Here is a 19,563-nt window from a genome sequence, read left to right on the forward strand (position 1 = left end):
AATACTGATCCTATGTACAAGAATATAACTGCTATAATACTGCCCCTATGTACAAGAATATAACTACTATAATACTGCCCTTATATATAGGAATATAACTACAATAATACTGCTCCTATGTGTAAGAACATAACTACTATAATACTGCTCCTATGTACAAGAATATAACTACTATAATACTGCCCCTATGTACAAGAAAATAACTACTATAATACTGCCCCTACGTACAAGAATATAACTACTATAATACTGCTCCTATGTACAAGAATATAACTACTATAATACTGCTCCTATGTACAAGAATATAACTACTATAATACTGCCCCTATGTACAAGAATATAACTACTATAATACTGCCTCTATGTACAAGAATATAACTACTACAATACTGCCCCCTATGTACAAGAATATAACTACTATAATACTGCCCCTATGTACAAGAATATAACTACTATAATACTGCTCCTATGTACAAGAATATAACTGCTATAATACTGCTCCTATGTACAAGAATATAACTACTATAATACTGCCCCTATGTACAAGAATATAACTACTATAATACTGCCCCTATGTACAAGAATATAACTACTATAATACTGCTCCCTATGTACAAGAATATAACTACTATAATACTGCCCCTGTGTACAAGAATATAAGTACTATAATACTGCCCCTATGTACAAGAATATAACTACTATAATACTGCCCCTATGTACAAGAATATAACTACTATAATACTGCCCCTATGTACAAGAATATAACTACTATAATACTGCCCCTATGTACAAGAATATAACTACTATAATACTGCCCCTATGTACAAGAATATAACTACTATAATACTGCCCCTATGTACAAGAATATAACTACTATAATACTGCCCCTATGTACAAGAATATAACTACTATAATACTGCCCATATGTACAAGAATATAACTACTATAATACTGCCCCTATGTACAAGAATATAACTACTATAATACTGCCCCTATGTACAAGAATATAACTACTATAATACTGCCCCTATGTAAAAGAATATAACTAATATAATACTGCCCCTATGTACAAGAATATAACTACTATAATACTGCTCCCTATGTACAAGAATATAACTACTATAATACTGCCCCTGTGTACAAGAATATAAGTACTATAATACTGCCCCTATGTACAAGAATATAACTACTATAATACTGCCCCTGTGTACAAGAATATAAGTACTATAATACTGCCCCCTATGTACAAGAATATAACTACTATAATACTGCTCCTATGTACAAGAATATAAGTACTATAATACTGCCCCCTATGTACAAGAATATAACTACTATAATACTGCCCCTGTGTACAAGAATATAACTACTATAATACTGCCCCTATGTACAAGAATATAACTACTATAATACTGCTCCTATGTACAAGAATATAACTACTATAATACTGCTCCCTATGTACAAGAATATAACTACTATAATACTGCCCCTATGTACAAGAATATAACTACTATAATACTGCTCCTATGTACAAGAATATAACTACTATAATACTGCTCCCTATGTACAAGAATATAACTACTATAATACTGCTCCTATGTACAAGAATATAACTACTATAATACTGCTCCTCTGTACAAGAATATAACTACTATAATACTGCTCCTATGTACAAGAATATAACTACTATAATACTGCTCCCTATGTACAAGAATATAACTACTATAATACTGCCCCTATGTACAAGAATATAACTACTATAATACTGCTCCTATGTACAAGAATATAACTACTATAATACTGCCCCTATGTACAAGAATATAACTACTATAATACTGCTCCTATGTACAAGAATATAACTACTATAATACTGCCCCTATGTACAAGAATATAACTATAACTACTATAATACTGCCCCTATGTACAAAAATATAACTACTATAATACTGCCCCCTATGTACAAGAATATAACTACTATAATACTGCTCCTATGTACAAGAAAATAACTACTATAATACTGCCCCTATGTACAAGAATATAACTACTATAATACTGCCCCCTATGTACAAGAATATAACTACTATAATACTGATCCTATGTACAAGAATATAACTGCTATAATACTGCCCCTATGTACAAGAATATAACTACTATAATACTGCCCTTATATATAGGAATATAACTACAATAATACTGCTCCTATGTGTAAGAACATAACTACTATAATACTGCTCCTATGTACAAGAATATAACTACTATAATACTGCCCCTATGTACAAGAAAATAACTACTATAATACTGCCCCTACGTACAAGAATATAACTACTATAATACTGCTCCTATGTACAAGAATATAACTACTATAATACTGCTCCTATGTACAAGAATATAACTACTATAATACTGCCCCTATGTACAAGAATATAACTACTATAATACTGCTCCTATGTACAAGAATATAACTACTATAATACTGCTCCCTATGTACAAGAATATAACTACTATAATACTGCTCCTATGTACAAGAATATAACTACTATAATACTGCTCCTCTGTACAAGAATATAACTACTATAATACTGCTCCTATGTACAAGAATATAACTACTATAATACTGCTCCCTATGTACAAGAATATAACTACTATAATACTGCCCCTATGTACAAGAATATAACTACTATAATACTGCTCCTATGTACAAGAATATAACTACTATAATACTGCCCCTATGTACAAGAATATAACTACTATAATACTGCTCCTATGTACAAGAATATAACTACTATAATACTGCTCCCTATGTACAAGAATATAACTACTATAATACTGCCCCTATGTACAAGAATATAACTACTATAATACTGCCCCTATGCACAAGAATATAACTACTATAATATTGCCCTATGTACAAGAATATAACTACTATAATACTGCTCCTCTGTACAAGAATATAACTACTATAATACTGCTCCTATGTACAAGAATATAACTACTATAATACTGCTCCTATGTACAAGAATATAACTACTATAATACTGCTCCTATGTACAAGAATATAACTACTATAATACTGCTCCTCTGTACAAGAATATAACTACTATAATACTGCTCCCTATGTACAAGAATATAACTACTATAATACTGCCCCTATGTACAAGAATATAACTACTATAATACTGCCCCTATGTACAAGAATATAGCTACTATAATACTGCTCCTATGTACAAGAATATAACTACTATAATATCACCCTGAATGCAAGAACATAAGTAGTATAATATAGCTCCCAATGTTAACTAATATATGATAATTACTACATTATGCATACTGTATAAATAGGAGAAAAACTGGAGTAACCAATAAATAAGTAAGAAAGTACAAAATGTATTTCAAAAAATCAAAGAAAAACACATATAATAAAATTGTCAATCAGGACAAGGACACGGAAGTACATACAGCAGTGAGGTGCACATGGGAGTTCAGAGGTAGTACATCTATCTGATTTACATTTGAATGCTTGTCCATGTGCTAGGTAAGTAGAGCCAAAAATAAGGCACAATAAATAAAGCCCAAGTATTGTATAACAATGCGGGGATCCACAGAAGCAGCGGGAGCTCTATAGCAAGGTTTAAAGCCAAAAGTAAGGCAAAAAAAAAAAGGTCAGGGTAAATCAACATAGATCAAGCCCAGCTGGAGATCCGCAGAGTAAATGGACTGTATCATAAATTAAGGGCAAAACTTACCAAGCCCAGTGCACAAGACTACTCAGATGGTAATGAGCCCCAAATGATGGCGGGTGACCCCGACGTACGTTTCGTGTCTATACCAGACACTTCCTCAGGGGGTGTGATGTAAGTGTGAATAGAAGGACCTTATATTGCCATGACAATGGGTCACAGGGCGTATCACATGGTTGTGATCACCCAATGAGAAGCGGCGATGTCGGCGCGTGTGCAGTGCGTCCCCGCAGGTCCTAGCATCCAGACAGAGCGTCAGGCATCACTGCGCATGCGCCGGTGAAAAATTCACCTAGGTCACACACAGGAGGCTGATAAAGACGCCCGACTGAATGCTGGAAGCGGGGGACAACAGCGCGCACGGCCGCATATAAACAAAGGGGAGGTATCTGAACTTACAAGATGTGCCAGAATATCAAATCATGTTGGTACACATAAAATCCATACATATTATCAATATAATGAGGTGGCATACAAATTCTGATATAGAGAGAGGACAGTATACTATATAAATATAATAAAATGATGGCACAATATATTTCTCCGCTTGTTTTTCAGTGATGGGTTGCACGGCAGAATGTTCATAATAGGGTCCAAAACAGAGACGAATAACCACATAAAAATATAACTAAAAATAAAAAGAATACATAGAAAGAATTAAAACAATAATAATAAAACCACACACAAAAGAACCATCAATGGGTGAATATATGAGCATAAATCAGGAAAAGAAGAGAGACTAATTATTCATAGAAATGAAGCAAAGCTCAAAGACTCATTAAGGCCCTTGGGGGCCACAGTATCCAGCTTAAAGGGAACCCGTCACCTGAATTTGGCGGGACAGGTTTGCGGTCATATGGGCGGGGTTTTTGGGTGTTTGATTCACCCTTTCCTTACCCGCTGGCTGCATGCTGGCTGCAATATTGGATTGAAGTTCATGCTGTGTCCTCCGTAGTACATGCCTGCTCAAGGCAAGATTGCCTTACGCAGGTGTGTACTATGGAGGACAGAGAATGAACTTCAATCCAATATTGCGGCCAGCATGCAGCCAGCGGGTAAGGAAAGGGTGAATCAAACACCCAAAAACCCCGCCCATATGACCGCAAACCTGTCCCGCCAAATTCAGGTGACGGGTTCCCTTTAACAATCCACTTTGCCTCTCTTTGGGCCAGTATTTTCTTGTAACTACCTCCTCTAATACCTAGATGAATAATGTCTATCCCCCTAATTTTCAACGTTTTGGCATCACAATTGTGATATGCCCTAAAGTGGCGGGGGATAGTTTTTAATTGGAGGGGATCGACCACTGTCTTGGCCGCGCAAATGTCCCGCACGTGCTCACGTACGCGGATGCGTAATTCTCTGGAGGTCAAACCTATATATATTTTAGAACATCCGCAAGTAGCGTAGTATATAATATTACTGCTACCGCAGGATATTCGTTGTCTTATCTGAAATTGTTGTGACCCATCTGAAGATTGAAAAGAAGAGCAGCGCAGGACATTTGCGCAGGCAAGACAGTGGCCAAAGGGAAAGCAGCCCGGAATAGGGCCCTTAGTACCAAAAGGATTAGCCATTTTAGGTACATAATGGCTATTAACGAGGAGATCATTCAAATTTTTAGATCTCCTTGATGTCATCAGTGGGAAGTCGCCAATGGCGGGACCCAGGGAGGACTCAGCCCCAAGAACGGCCCAATGTTTGGCTAGAATGTCTCTCATTTTATACCATTCGTGGTTAAATGTAGAGATAAAACAAATTTTCTGACAGTCACTGCCGGTTAATGTTTCCTTTTTACGTGGATATAACAAATCACCCTGGGGGGTCTTCCTTGCTCTGTCGTATCCTTTCTTTATACACCTGTTACTGTACCCTCTATCTTGAAAGCGAGTTTTCAGGTCGAGGGCTTGTTTCTCAAATCGGTCATTGGTGGAGCAGATCCGCCTCATCCTCAGAAACTGTCCGACCGGGACAGCCCGAATAGTAGCAGGGTTATGTGATGAGTCGGCATGTATAAGAGAGTTTACTGATGTTGGCTTTCTGTAGACATCTGTCTGAACCGAACGATTAGTATCGATCAGTAGAGAGATGTCCAGAAAGTCAATAGTAGCCTATTTAATATTAAGTGTATGGTTGTTCAAAGATGTCATATATTCCTCGAGCTGATCCACCGTCCCATCCCACAACAACAGTACATCATCTATAAATCGTAGCCAGCACAGCACATGGGACGTGCGGCCTGTGTGCCTTCGCCACCAAATAAAGATCTCTCTCAGGCTCCCAGGAAGAGATTAGCATACGAAGGCGCACAGGCCGTGCCCATGGCCATGCCACGCCTCTGTAGATAGTAGTTGTCCTTAAATACGAAGAAGTTGTGGGTTAGGACAAAGTGCATCAGCTCGATGATCAAGTTGCACATCGGGCCATCCAGGTCGGAGGTCCCGAGGAAAAGGCGGACGGCATCCAGACCGTGCTTATGATCAATACAGGTGTACAAGGACTCAACGTCTGCAGTGACTAGAAGAACATTATCGTCCACAAGGACGCCGTCAACCCGTGCCAGGACGTCCGTTGTGTCACGGATATATGATGGTAAGGACTCAACTAATGGTTTCAGGTAGAAGTCAATAAACTTACAGATTGGATCACAGAGACCCTCTATTCCGGACACAATGGGACGTCCGGGTGGGTTGAGGGCGTCCTTGTGGCATACTGTATATCTACATTATTGTACGTATAATGATGGCAAATAATATGTAAAAGTAACACCCAATCCTCAGTAGTTATTTCCTTAGCAGTGAACTTAGAATTTCTGTTAAAAACTACAAAGACAACCAAGAAGATAATTAACTCCTATGAAAAACTTCAAAGAAAATGTGTTGATATTTCACAGCTAATACAAATTCTGATTCTACTGGTGGGAATTAATCCTCCTATAATCAGCCCAGCACGTCCTGTCTTTCTGCTACCAAGTGGAAATTTGTCATTCAGTTTTCACATAGGACGCCTTGTTTCCTCCAAGATGGCATCAAATCATTAGGAATTTACAGGGGTCGAACACCACTTAGCTCAGCACATGGAATAAAAATCACCCACATATAATGCATTTCACTTACTAAATGATATGTTGTTATATATTGCAAACAGAATATCAAAAATCCATGTAAGATATAAAAAAATCCTTTGTTTTTATTCTGCTTTCTCTGTACGTACAGTCAGTATTATAGTAGTTATATTCTTTGTCAGGCAGGTCCTATTTAAGTGATTTCTTGATTTAGAACAGGTGTGGCAGTAATTAGGCCTGGATGTGGCTGGGGAATTTTAACTCAGCTTCCCAAAGATGTGATAAACCACAGTTAATTTATGTTTTATGGGGGGCCAATCACTTTTTCACATAGGGCCCTGTAGGTTTGGATTTCTTTTTCCCTTAATAACAAAGACTGTCATATAAAAACTGCATTTTGTGATTACTTGTGTTATCTTTGTCTAATATTGAAATTTCTTTGGTGATCTGAAACATTTATGTGTGACAAACATGCAAAATAAGAAATCAGGAAGGGGGCAAAATCTTTTGCACACCACTGTAAATAGATGATATTTCTATATAGATACCTTTATGGGAAACAGTTTATAGTGTTATCTTTGCTTATGATATGTATAAAATCTGCAATAAAATATTTTAATAGTCTTTTACTCCAAACATTCCTTTTAGAAGCTTGAAGATAAGAATCTTGCATTTTAAGACATAAACATTCACATCATCATATGAGTGAGTATAATGCTTCATACATTGCATAAGGTTATGATCCCTCAGGCTAGTCCCATCATAGGACTCTGTTTAATCAGGTGACACATTCTTCTGATACTTTGAATTACAACCTAATTGCAGAAGCTCTGGGCACTTTCATGTATACACATAGAGGGGTTTTTGCACCATTGATAAGGTTATTGGTATAGGCAGGGCTGCAAAAAAGAATTTCAGGGCAATATTTTTGGGCCCCTTGAGACTCCTCCCAGGCTCCACCTCAGCTCTGCCTCCAACACTCGAACCTTCCACAGTCCCACTGCCCACTCTTGGAAAAACTCCACTTTTGCACCACACCCTAACCAATCACGCATTAAAAGTTCCCATTGAACACCAGATCACATACATAGCCATCAGCTTTTGTTTCGGACAAAAGATTTTTTAAGCCACCACCACAAGGTAGACTCTTTTGGCTGTGCCCTACTCTAACCTATGGAACATTTGTTAAAATCTCCAATATTTTTTCTTAAGGGAATGTGTCACACTTTTAAAAATGAACAATAATACCACATACAAGGGACAAATATCACCACATTATAGCCGGACCACATATTACCACCACGTAGTGACCGAATAACATCACATACAATGGACAAATATCATCACATTATGGCTGGACCACATATTACCACCACATAGTGACTGAATAACATCACTTACAAGGGACAAATACCACCAGTGACATTATACACAGGAGCTCTGTATATAGTGTATAGTGTACAGATAATACAGGGATCACCAGTGACATTATACACAGGAGCTCTGTATATAGTGTCAGTGTACAGGTAATACAGGGATCCCCAGTGACATTATACACAGGAGCTATGTATATAGTGTCAGTGTACAAGTAATACAGTAATAACCAGTGACATTATACACAGGAGCTCTGTATATAAAGTTAGTGTACAGGCAATACAGTGATCACCAGTGGCATTACACACAGGAGCTCTGTATATAGTGTCAGTGTACAGGTAACACAGTGATCACCAGTGACATTATACACAGGAGATCTGTATAGTCAGTGTACAGGTAATACAGTGATCACCAGTGACATTATACACAGGAGCTCTGTATATAGTGTCAATGTACAGGTAATACAGTGATAAACGGTGACATTATACACAGGAGCTCTGTATATAGTGTCAGTGTACAGGTAATACAGTGACCACCGGTGACATTATGCACAGGAGCTCTGTATATAATGTTAGTGTACAGGTAATACAGTGATCACCAGTGATATTATACACAGGAGCTCTGTATGTAGTGTACAGTTTACAGGTAATACAGTGATCACCAGTGACATTATACACAGGAGCTCTGCATATAGTATACTGTATATAGTGTCAGTGTACAGGTAATACAGGGATCACCAGTGACATAATACTCAAGAGCTCTGTATATAGTGTCAGTGTACATGTAATAGAGTGATCACTGGAAACATTATACTCAGGAGCTCTGTATATGGTAACATAGTAACATAGTTAGCAAGGCTGAAAAAAACAGACATTTGTCTATCCAGTTCAGCATATATTCCATCAGAATAAATCCCCAGATCTACGTCCTTCTAAAGAACCTAATAACTGTAAGATACAATGCTGTTACACTCCAGGAAGACTAACAGGCCTCTCTTTAACCCCTCGACTGAGTTTGCCATCACCACCTCCTCAGGCATGGAATTCCAGATTCTCACTGCCCTAACAGTAAAGTGTACAGGTAATACAGGGATCACCGGTGACATTATACACATGAGCTCAGTATATAGTATTAGTGTACAGGTAATACAGGGATCACCGGTGACATTATACACAGGAGCTCTGTATATAGTGTATAGTGTACAGGTAATACAGGGATCACCAGTGACATTATACACAGGAGTTCTGTATATAGTGTCAGTGTACAGGTAATGCAGGGATCACCAGTGACATTACACTCAGGAGCTCTGTTTAGAGTGTCAGTGTACAGGTAATACAGTGGTCACCAGTGACATTACACAGAGAAGCTCTGTACATAGTATACAGTGTACAGGTAATACAGTGATCACCAATGACATTATACTTATGAGCTCTGTATATAGTGCCAGTGTACAGGTAATACAGGGATCACCGGTGACACTATACACAGAAGTTCTGTATATAGTGCCAGTGTACAGGTAATACAGTGATTACCAGTGACTATACACAGGAGCTCTGTGTATAGTATATTGTGTACAGGTAATACAGGGATCACCAGTGACATTATACACGGGAGCTCTGTATATAGTGTCAGTGTACAGGTAATACAGGGATCACCGGTGACACTATACACAGAAGTTCTGTGTATAGTGTCAGTGTACAGGTAATACAGGGATCACCAGTAACATTATACACAGAAGCTCTGTACATACTGTACAGTGTTTTGTGTCAGTGTACAGGTAACATACTGATTCACCAGTGACATCTTTAGTTGAAGTCCTTCATCATCTTTTCTTCTTCATCCAGCACAGACCACCAATCACTTCTTCACTTCTTTCAGCCAGTACTCATCTCTACAGAAAATAACACAGTTATCTAGAGCACATTCCCCAATTTATCCCCAACTTCTGCACTACGCCAAATGAAGAAAAAAGTGACAATGTCGCCCTGCACAGTAACAGGACCCCCCAACTGAAAACAGTATCCTCAAAAATAAAATGAATCACACCAGTAATGATATCCCTTAATTAGCCCCTACAGTAATATTCTGCTCCCATATGTAGTCCATTCTGGACCCCACATGTCTCATTCCTGGCTCCTTGTGTTCTTGTATTCATGGCCCATGTCTCTCCATTCTGCCCCCATGTATTTCCATACTGCCCCCATGTCTCTCCATTCTGCTCTCATGTCTCTCCATTCTGCCCCATGTCTCTCCATTCTGCCCCCATGTCTCTCCATACTGCCCCATGTCTCACCATTCTGACCAATGTCTCTCCATTCTGCCCCACGTCTCTCCACTCTGCCCAATGTCTCTCCATTCTACCCCATGTCTCTCCATTCTGCCCAATGTCTCTCCATTCTGCCCCCATGACTCTCCATTCTGCCCCCATGACTCTCCACTCTGCCCAATGTCTCTCCATTCTGCCCCCATGTCTCTCCATACGGCCTCCATGTCTTTCCATTCTGCCCCCATGTCTCTCCATTCTGCCACTTGTCTCTCCATACTACCCCCCATGTCTCTCCATTCTACCCCCATGTCTCTCCATACTGCCCCATGTCTCTCCATACTGCCCCCCATGTCTCTCCACACTGCCCCATATCTCTCCACACTGCCCTCATAGTGCGGCTTTAACAAAATAAAAAAATGTCCAGCGGCATCCTCTCCCCAATTCATCTGAGGAGCGGACGTACCGCAGCATGGCAGTGACGTCAGCTGCCAGCCTATGATTGCCTGGCGGCTGTTTACTATTGTGGTGCGGGAAGCCTTCCCGCACAACTTAAATGAACATGCGTCAGAGGATGCATGTTCAGTTACAGAACCAGCAGAATCCTGCTACTGGGGCCCAGTGGGGTATAGGGGAACTGAAAACAGTGTTGGGAATATAGCAATAAGATATGGAGATCATTTTTATTAAAATATTTAATATACGTAAGGAGGTGGCGGGGACCCTCAACTGCCTCCTCTCTCCTACACACCGAGCCCATGTGGAACCCCAATGGTTCATGTTTTGTATGGTGATGTCATGTATTATTGTGCAATAATAATAATAATAATAATAATCTTTACTTATATTATTATTATTATTATTGCACAATAATACATGACATCACCATACAAAACATGAACCATTGGGGTGCCACATGGGCTTGGTGTGTAGGAGAGAGGAGGCAATGTTTTACCAATGTAATGTGCTGTGTTTATTATGCCTGTTCTTGTACTATGTATATTGTAATGTGCTGTTTTGTTATGCACAAGCTTAGGGATAGAATGAGTTAATTTGCTGGGAGGAGTTTAGCAGAGAGGCTGCACAGCAGGCTCTTATAGAAAGAATTTCCTGCTGGGGAGCAGTGTGCCCGGGCAGGTTTGCCCAGGGCAAGATGCTCTCCACGTCCAGGAACAGAGGGTAACCCGGTCAGGGGGGATACAAGCTGCCACGGACTATCAGGCAGCGTGGACGGTCCCTGGTACTGTGGGAACGTCTCCAGAAGGACTTTTGCGGTTCTCAAATCTGGATGGGAGCTTACAGTAAAGTTGTTTACAGTAAAGTTTTCCCGTTGGAACAGAACTGTGGCCTGTGGTGTTTTCCTGAATTCTCATCCCCAGCGGCTGAAGTGAGTGTGTGATGAAGGTAAATGACTGTACCACAGGACTGAGACTTCACTTGTCTGTTTGTGTGCAAGGGGCCGGGGTGCTCACTGACTGTGTCTTAGTAAACTCGGCCATGACTACCACCCCGTGCCACCTTGTTACATATAGGCCAATTGTGTGCAAACTGTAATGGACGTCCAAATTCTCTACTCATCGCAGTATTCAAAAGCTGCAATACCAGATATAGCCACATAAAGAGTGGCGCTATTTTTGGTGCAGCAGTAAAGTGTCTTTAATGCTCCTGCCCCTTTTTTCTGCTGATTGGAGGGCTTCTAAGGCCATGTTCTCACATGGTGTAAATGCTGAGCTTTTTACAGCTGCATTTTGTTTATTTAAAAAATCTGCTGCATTTAACTCTTCAAGCAGAGTGGGTGTGATTCCATGAACGCTCATGCCCAATGTGCACAGCTTCACACAATTTTTTGTGTTTATTTTCTTCCTAAATGTAAAGTTAAGCAATGTTTTGAATTGTCATTAATTAAAACTAGTGCTCCTAGTAGATCTTTCAGCTCTCTGACTCTTTTCTCTCATTGTTAGAAATAACAGCAGAGCAGGGTTGTACATTGATCTTCAGTGGAGAGGGAGGAAGCATTTACAGTGTTAGGGAGGGTAGTGAAAGCAGGATGCAGATAAGGAAGAACATTCATAGAGAAGAATTAGGTGCAGGATAGAAACTGTGCTGTCATACGAGCCGATGAAGACAGCAGCACCCTAGATACACCCTGGATATATAATCCCGCCTATATTACAGGGAGAGACACTCCAACAAGGGGCTAATGTGAAACTTGGATCAGACTGTAAACTGCACAACAGGGGTCTGAAAAATGCATGAAAATTGCAGATTTAGTGCAATATTATAAGCTAAAAATAATATTAAATTAATCCTGTTGGATTTTGTGCTGACATAGGTAGCAAATAAGTGTAGTTTTATTTATTTATTTATTTATTTATAATATGTATAATCAATTTTTTTTTTGCATTTTTGGTGTTTTTTACTACTTTTTTTTATTTAATCTCATTAAAAGGGTTTTCTGGTTTCGGAAAACCCCTCTTCCATGCTGCAATATGTTTTTTTTTAAAAAAACAAAACAAGCAAACACACCTTACTCACCCTCCCCAGGTCCAATGTCGAGTCTCCGGCGCTGCTTCCCAGTGTTCATTATTGTTTGCGGACAGTGTCAGGTCAACATTGTCTGCAGACAATACCTTAGCTCAGCGGCTCTGTCCGGGTTGACGGCACAAGCAGCTGAGCTCATTAATTGGCCGAAGCGCTAGAAACAATAACAGGCATCAGGAGTAGAGGTGGAGACTCAGCGATGGACCTGGGGAGGGTGAGTTGAGATTTTTTACATTTTCTCTATTCCTGACTGCGTAGGAGTCCCATAGAGCCCGGTTGTGTCACCGAGAAAGCCTGTGACCTAATAAGTCCTTTTGATCATGACCTGTTCAGATCGGGGGCTGCTCCGTTCTTGGTGTTTAGAACAAAACTATGACTCCTGCTCCTAGGTGGCACTGGACTCCCTTGTAGTACTGCTAAAGCCCAGCACCGTAGAATAAGATCCACTGTACTGTGGATGCTAAGGGGTTAAGTTAAATCCTTCAATTTGTTCCTGTACTGACCACACATAATTTGTTGTAGTGACTGGACTCAACAGATTAATTATCTGGAACAGTGATAATTAAAACATTGATTAACTGAATGGAAGTACCTGCAATAGTAAATTAAATGGGGTCCGCTAGACCACTGGATTTTCCTACCAGGAACAATACATTAATGTACAATGATTTATTCCATACCTGTCTGCCATTGTAATGGAGGTTGGGTGTAAGGGAAATTGATGCCTCAAATAAGAAGGAGTCGATACATTGGCATTCTGCCCCATGGCCGGAATAATTCCCTTTCTATTTTTCATGACTATTTCTAAGTTGTTTTTGTTTTTTTTTAAGAAACCCTTTTCTTGTGTGAGAAGGGTGCTTTCATAATAAACTGATCACAAAAAATTCTACAGCTATGACCCCCAGTGATCAGCAATAATCTGTAGAGGAACTTGTTAGCAAGTGTTTCATTTCCCTACAGCACCCCCACAGGGCAAATTAGGTATTACACCGCTCTTATTGTTAGCAATTGACAGTGCATGTAACATATGGAAATTTGGGATCCTGTAGAGAAATGCTTTTTTTGCCACTTTCCACCCCGACTATTACATTTTATATTTCCATGTAGATTTTAAAATGAAGTGTAGATGCAAAAAAAAGCTATTAAAATAAAACCTCTCTCTACAATATATCCAGTCAAAGCAATCCATCTACAAAAAAGCCGTAGCACAAATCGCCTTTCATGTCTCAGAGTTTGGTGTCTATTCTGCACTGCAAAATCATGTCTAATGATATTAACATTTAGGGGAAGATTTACTAGAACTGGATTTTTACACAAAAGTTTTAACTAATTGGCGCAAGAGTAAAATGTAATGCAGGACAATGCCAGACCTCATGTGGCTGGATTGTGTCAGCAGTTCCTGCAAGATGAAGGCATTGAAGCTATGGACTGGCCCACCCATTCCCCAGACCTGAATTGAGCACATCTGGGACATCATGTCTCGCTCCATCCACCAACATCACGTTGCACCACAGACTATCCAGGAGTTGGCGGATGCTTTAGTCCAGGTCTGGGAGGAGATCCCTCAGGAGACCATCCGCCGCCTCATCAGGAGCATGCCCAGGCATTGTAGGGAGATCATACAGGCACGTGGAGGCCACACACAATACTGAGCATCTTTTCCTTGTCATGAGGCATTTCCACTGAAGTTGGATCAGCCTGTAATTTGATTTTCCACTTTGATTTTGAGTATCATCCCAAATCCAGACCTCCACGGGATATTGATTTTGATTTACATTGATAATTGTTATGTTTTATTGTTCTGAACACATTCCACTATGCAATGAATACAAATTTGCAACTGGAATATTTAATTCAAAGATATCTAGGATGTGGTATTTTAGTGTTCACCTTATTTTTTTGAGCAGTGTATTTTATTTATAGGGAAACCAACATATTAAGTAGCACTTTACAATTCAGAGGGAACAAGTACCAATAATATCACATATTACTTAGTAACACACAGTTCAATAATTCAGATAGGAGGAGTGAGAGTCCTGCTCAGTGGCACACTGTGGAGAGGACAGGTAGGGTGGTAGACAGAGATGAAGAAGTAGATGTAGGGTGGAGCAGCAATGTGGAGAAGATGGGGATGGGTAATTAGGTAGATAAAGAAAGATGAGGAGGAGATGCAGGACTGTGCAGCACTGTGGAAAGCACAGATAGGGACATAGACAGAAATGAAGGAGGAGATGAAGGTTGATGCAGCACTGTTGCGAGGACAGGTAGGGTAAGAGATGAGGGAAGAGATGTTAGGGCATATTAGGTTAGGCTATGGGTTGAACTAGATGGACTTAATCTTAATAACTATGTTACTATGTTGTGCAGTGCAGTTCTGTGGAGAGCACATGTAGGGTGGTAGACGAAGATGAAGGAGGAGATGTAGGGCAGTGCAGCACTGTGGAGAGTGTGGGTAGGGAAGTGGACAGAGCAGAGATGAGGGATGAGATGTAAGAAGGTGTAGCACTGTGGAGAGCACAGCTAGGGAAATAGACAACGATGAAGGAGGAGACGTAGGGTGGTGGAGCACTGTGGAGAGGAGGAAGATGGGCAGGTAGATAGAGATAAGTGAGGAAATGTAGGACTGTGCTGCACTTTGGAGAGGAGGGGTAGGGTGAGTGAGATGTAGGGCGGTGCAATTCTGAGGAGACCACGTGTAGATTAGGGAGGAGATGTAGGGCAATGCAGCACTGTGGAGAGCACGGGTAGGATAGTAGACAAGAGATGAAGAAGGACATGTAGGCTGGAGCAGCACTGTGGAGAGCATGTGTAGGATGATATAGGTGATTTATGGTTATGTTTTCCTTCATTTGCTCCTCTAGCCTTGTATTTAAATAATAATAATAATCTTCATTTTTATATGGCGCTAACATATGACGCAGCGTTTTACAGATATTATCATCACTATCCCCAATGGGGCTCACTATCTAAATTCCCAATCAGTATACAGTGGGTACGGAAAGTATTCATACCCCTTTACATTTTTCACTCTTTGTTTCATTGCAGCCATTTGGTAAATTTGAAAAAGTTTATTTTTTTTCTCATTAATGTACACTCTGCACCCCATCTTGACTGAAAAAAAAAACACAAATGTAGAAATGTTTGCAAATTTATTAAAAAAGAAAAAGCAAAACATCACATGGTCATAAGTATTCAGCCCCTTTGCTCAGTATTGAGTAGAAGCAACTTTTGAGCTACCGGTAATTACAGCCATGAGTCTTCTTGGGAATAATGGAACAAGTTTTTCACCCCTGGATTTGGGGATCCTCTGCCATTCTTCCTCGCAGATCCTCAGGTTGGATGGTGAACGTTGGTGGACGCCATTTTCAGTTATCTCCAGAGATGCTCAATTGGGTTTAGGTCAGGGCTCTGGCTGGGCCAGTCAGGAATGGTCACAGAGTTGTTCTGAAGCCGCTCCTTTGTTATTTTAGCTGTGTGCTTAGGGTAATTGTCTGGTTTGAAGGTGAAACTTCGGCCAAGTCTGATGTCCAGAGCACTCTCAAAGAGGTTTTCATCCAGGATATCTCTGTACTTGGCCGCATTCATGCTACCTTTAATGACAACCAGTCGTCCTGTCCCTGCAGCTAAAAAACACCCCTATAGCATGATGCTACCACCAATTATCACCAAAAAGGTCTATCTTTGTCTCATCAGACCAGAGAATCTTATTTCTCATAGTCTGGGAGTCCTTCATGTGTTTTTTTTTTAAGCAAACTCTATGCGGGCTTTCATATGTCTTGCACTTAGGAGAGGCTTCCATTGGGCCACTCTGCCATAAAGGTCTGATTGGTGGAGGGCTGCAGTGATAGTTGACTTTGTGGAACTTTCTCCCATCTCCCTACTGCATCTCTGGAGTTCAGCCACAGTGATCTTGGGGTTCTTCTTTACCTCTCTCACCAAGGCTCTTCTCCCACGATTGCTCAGTTTGGCTGGATGGCCAGGTCTAGGAAGACTTCTGGTGCTCCCAAACTTCTTCCATTTAAGGATTATGGAGGCCACTGTGCTCTTAGGAACCTTGAGTACTGCAGAAATTCTGTTGTAACCTTGGCCAGATCTGTGCCGTGCCACAATTCTGTCTGAGCTCCTTGGCCCGTTCCTTTGACCTCATGATCCTCATTTGGTCTGACATGCACTGTGAGCTGTGAGGTCTTATACAGACAGGTGTGCGCCTTTCCAAATCAAGTCCTATCAGTTTAATTACTCACAGCTGGACTCCAATGAAGGAGTAGAACATCTCAAGGAGGATCACAAGGAAATGGTCAGCATGCAACTTAAATATGAGTGTCTGAGCAAAGGGTCTGAATACTTATGACCATGTGATATTTCAGTTTTTCTTTTTTATTACATTTGCAAAAATGTCTACATTTCTATTTTTTTTTCAGTCAAGATGGGGTGCAGAGTGTACATTAATGAGGAAATAATTAACTTTTTTGAATTTACCAAATGGTTGCAATGAAACAAAGAGTGAAAAATGTAAAGGGGTCTGAAATCTTTCCGTACCCACTGTACATATACAATAGTGATTTGTTGGTGTCACCCTGCCATCTAGAATATGGGGCACATGTCTCTTTAGCCTATACCTAGCTAAAACCATGAAGTATGTAAATAAAACTGCAATATAATGCCCCTTAATACTATTATAAGTGATATTATTATACACAAACATTGCAATACAGTGATCAAATCCACCGGTGCTGTATTTCTCTAGTTTTTGCATTAGTGAACACAAAAATTACTTGGTGTTATATCCTAACCTGGTCTTGATCCAGTGGCATCTGCCTCTGTCACCTGAAGCTGCCGCATTCCCTCTGTGGGCAATGTTAGTGATGGAGGATGTTAAAAATAAAGATAGAAATGGCATGCACTCAGGTCAATGCAGGCAGGTGCAGGCTGAACCTGGATAGCATCCAGTTAAATCACCAATAAGTAAGAAACAGCCGCACTCAAGTTTTGTAGTTTTTCAAATGCGAGGGGGTAATTTATTATTTTCACCACAGTGATATAGCGAAGCTGAGGTCACCACAATAATATAGCGATGCTGAGGTAACGTTTCGGCCCCGTGGTGGGCCTTTGTCAAACCTCACTTGTTGTAGAAATAATAGTGGAAGGTACCCCGCAATTACGGGACAGATAATTGTGTAAAGCAGGCTCCAGGATAGAGCAGTTGGCGTTAATGCAGAGAGAATGCGTAATTGCGGGGTACCTTCCACTATTATTTCTACAACAAGTGAGGTTTGACAAAGGCCCACCACGGGGCCGAAACGTTACCTCAGCATCTCTATATTATTGTGGTGACCTCAGCTTCGCTATATCACTGTGGTGAAAATAATAAATTACCCCCTCGCATTTGAAACACTACAAAACTTGAGTGCGGCTGTTTCTTACTTATTAGTGATGGAGGATGTGGCATTGCTGATATCACTGGGTGGCGCAGGAGCTATGTAGCAGGAATACTGGTGTGGCTGGGACTTCTGTTGCTGCACAGCCAGGGAGAATGAATGTGTGCAGTCCAGCAAGTGTTTTCAAGGGGAAGAAGGAAAGCCAGCTCTCACCCAGTCTGCAGGTAAATCAGTTCATTTTTTATTTTCTTATCATCCTGGACAATATCACAAAGTGCGGCAGTGCTAATATTGCAAATCTAGGTGTAGGGATTTCAGAAGAAAAGGTGAGACATGGCGGACAACGACCGTTTTGCGCTTCACCAGCTTTTCTACAGGTCCATAATTCCGGCCACAGTCCAGCAAGTGTAACTAGCTCCCTGCTGTGGCCTATGGAACAATACCACACCCTATTTAACCTTCCCGCAGTCTGATGGTAGCTGCCAGTTAGGCTGAATTCAGAGGTCGGTATTTCCACGGACTGGTCACAGGTCTACTGATCTGAACACGACAGATTTATATATACCTACCAGACTGTCGAGTTCATGTCAGGAGACCCACTGCCAGCCCGTGCATCGCAGTACTCTGCTATTTCCCGTGCTCCCGACCACTGCTAGGTTGACCCGACTTTGACTGACTTCCTGGTACCCGACCCTGGCTATTTCCATGCTTATTGTTTGGCCTTCTGATTTTCCTGACACATAGAAAAAAGTTTCATAACATTCCTGAAGTTATTTTTAAAGTTGCTTGGTTTGTGTAGATGAGCCGGACTTATGTAAACAGACATTGTGCTGACCCCTCCGGGGGGCTCCCGAGCGCTCAAGTTAGGGGCAGCAAACTGGAAGCAAAATATAAAACTACAACCCCTAGAAAATCATCTGCTTGTGTTATTCTTGCACTTGAGAGAGCAGGTCTGAATTATTCAGAGGTGAGGCCTGGTTACTGTGAGATCACACACATGGCACGTGGCCATTCACCCCTCTGTTATTCTGGTGTGTGGGGGGGGGATTTGCTAATGAAAACAAGTGCAGATTGTAGGCAATGATCACCCTCCGCCTAATCAGAACCTAAACTGCTGCCCCACATTGCTGCTGCTTCATGCGAACAAAGCACATCGGCAGAAAATGCCTCTTCCCTAACATGATCCAGACATCTGTGTTTCGTGCATAA

The 19,563-nt window shown here is 40.6% G+C and overlaps 1 protein-coding gene across 2 annotated transcripts in view; it reads right to left on the reverse strand.

The window, feature by feature from the left end:
- Positions 1-19,563, reverse strand: part of ASAP1 (ArfGAP with SH3 domain, ankyrin repeat and PH domain 1) — a 220,630-nt gene that overhangs the window by 178,217 nt on the left and 22,850 nt on the right. The gene's annotated exons all lie outside the window — the stretch shown is intronic.

This window comes from Ranitomeya variabilis, chromosome 6 (assembly GCF_051348905.1).
Source record: "Ranitomeya variabilis isolate aRanVar5 chromosome 6, aRanVar5.hap1, whole genome shotgun sequence".
NCBI lineage: Eukaryota > Metazoa > Chordata > Amphibia > Anura > Dendrobatidae > Ranitomeya > Ranitomeya variabilis.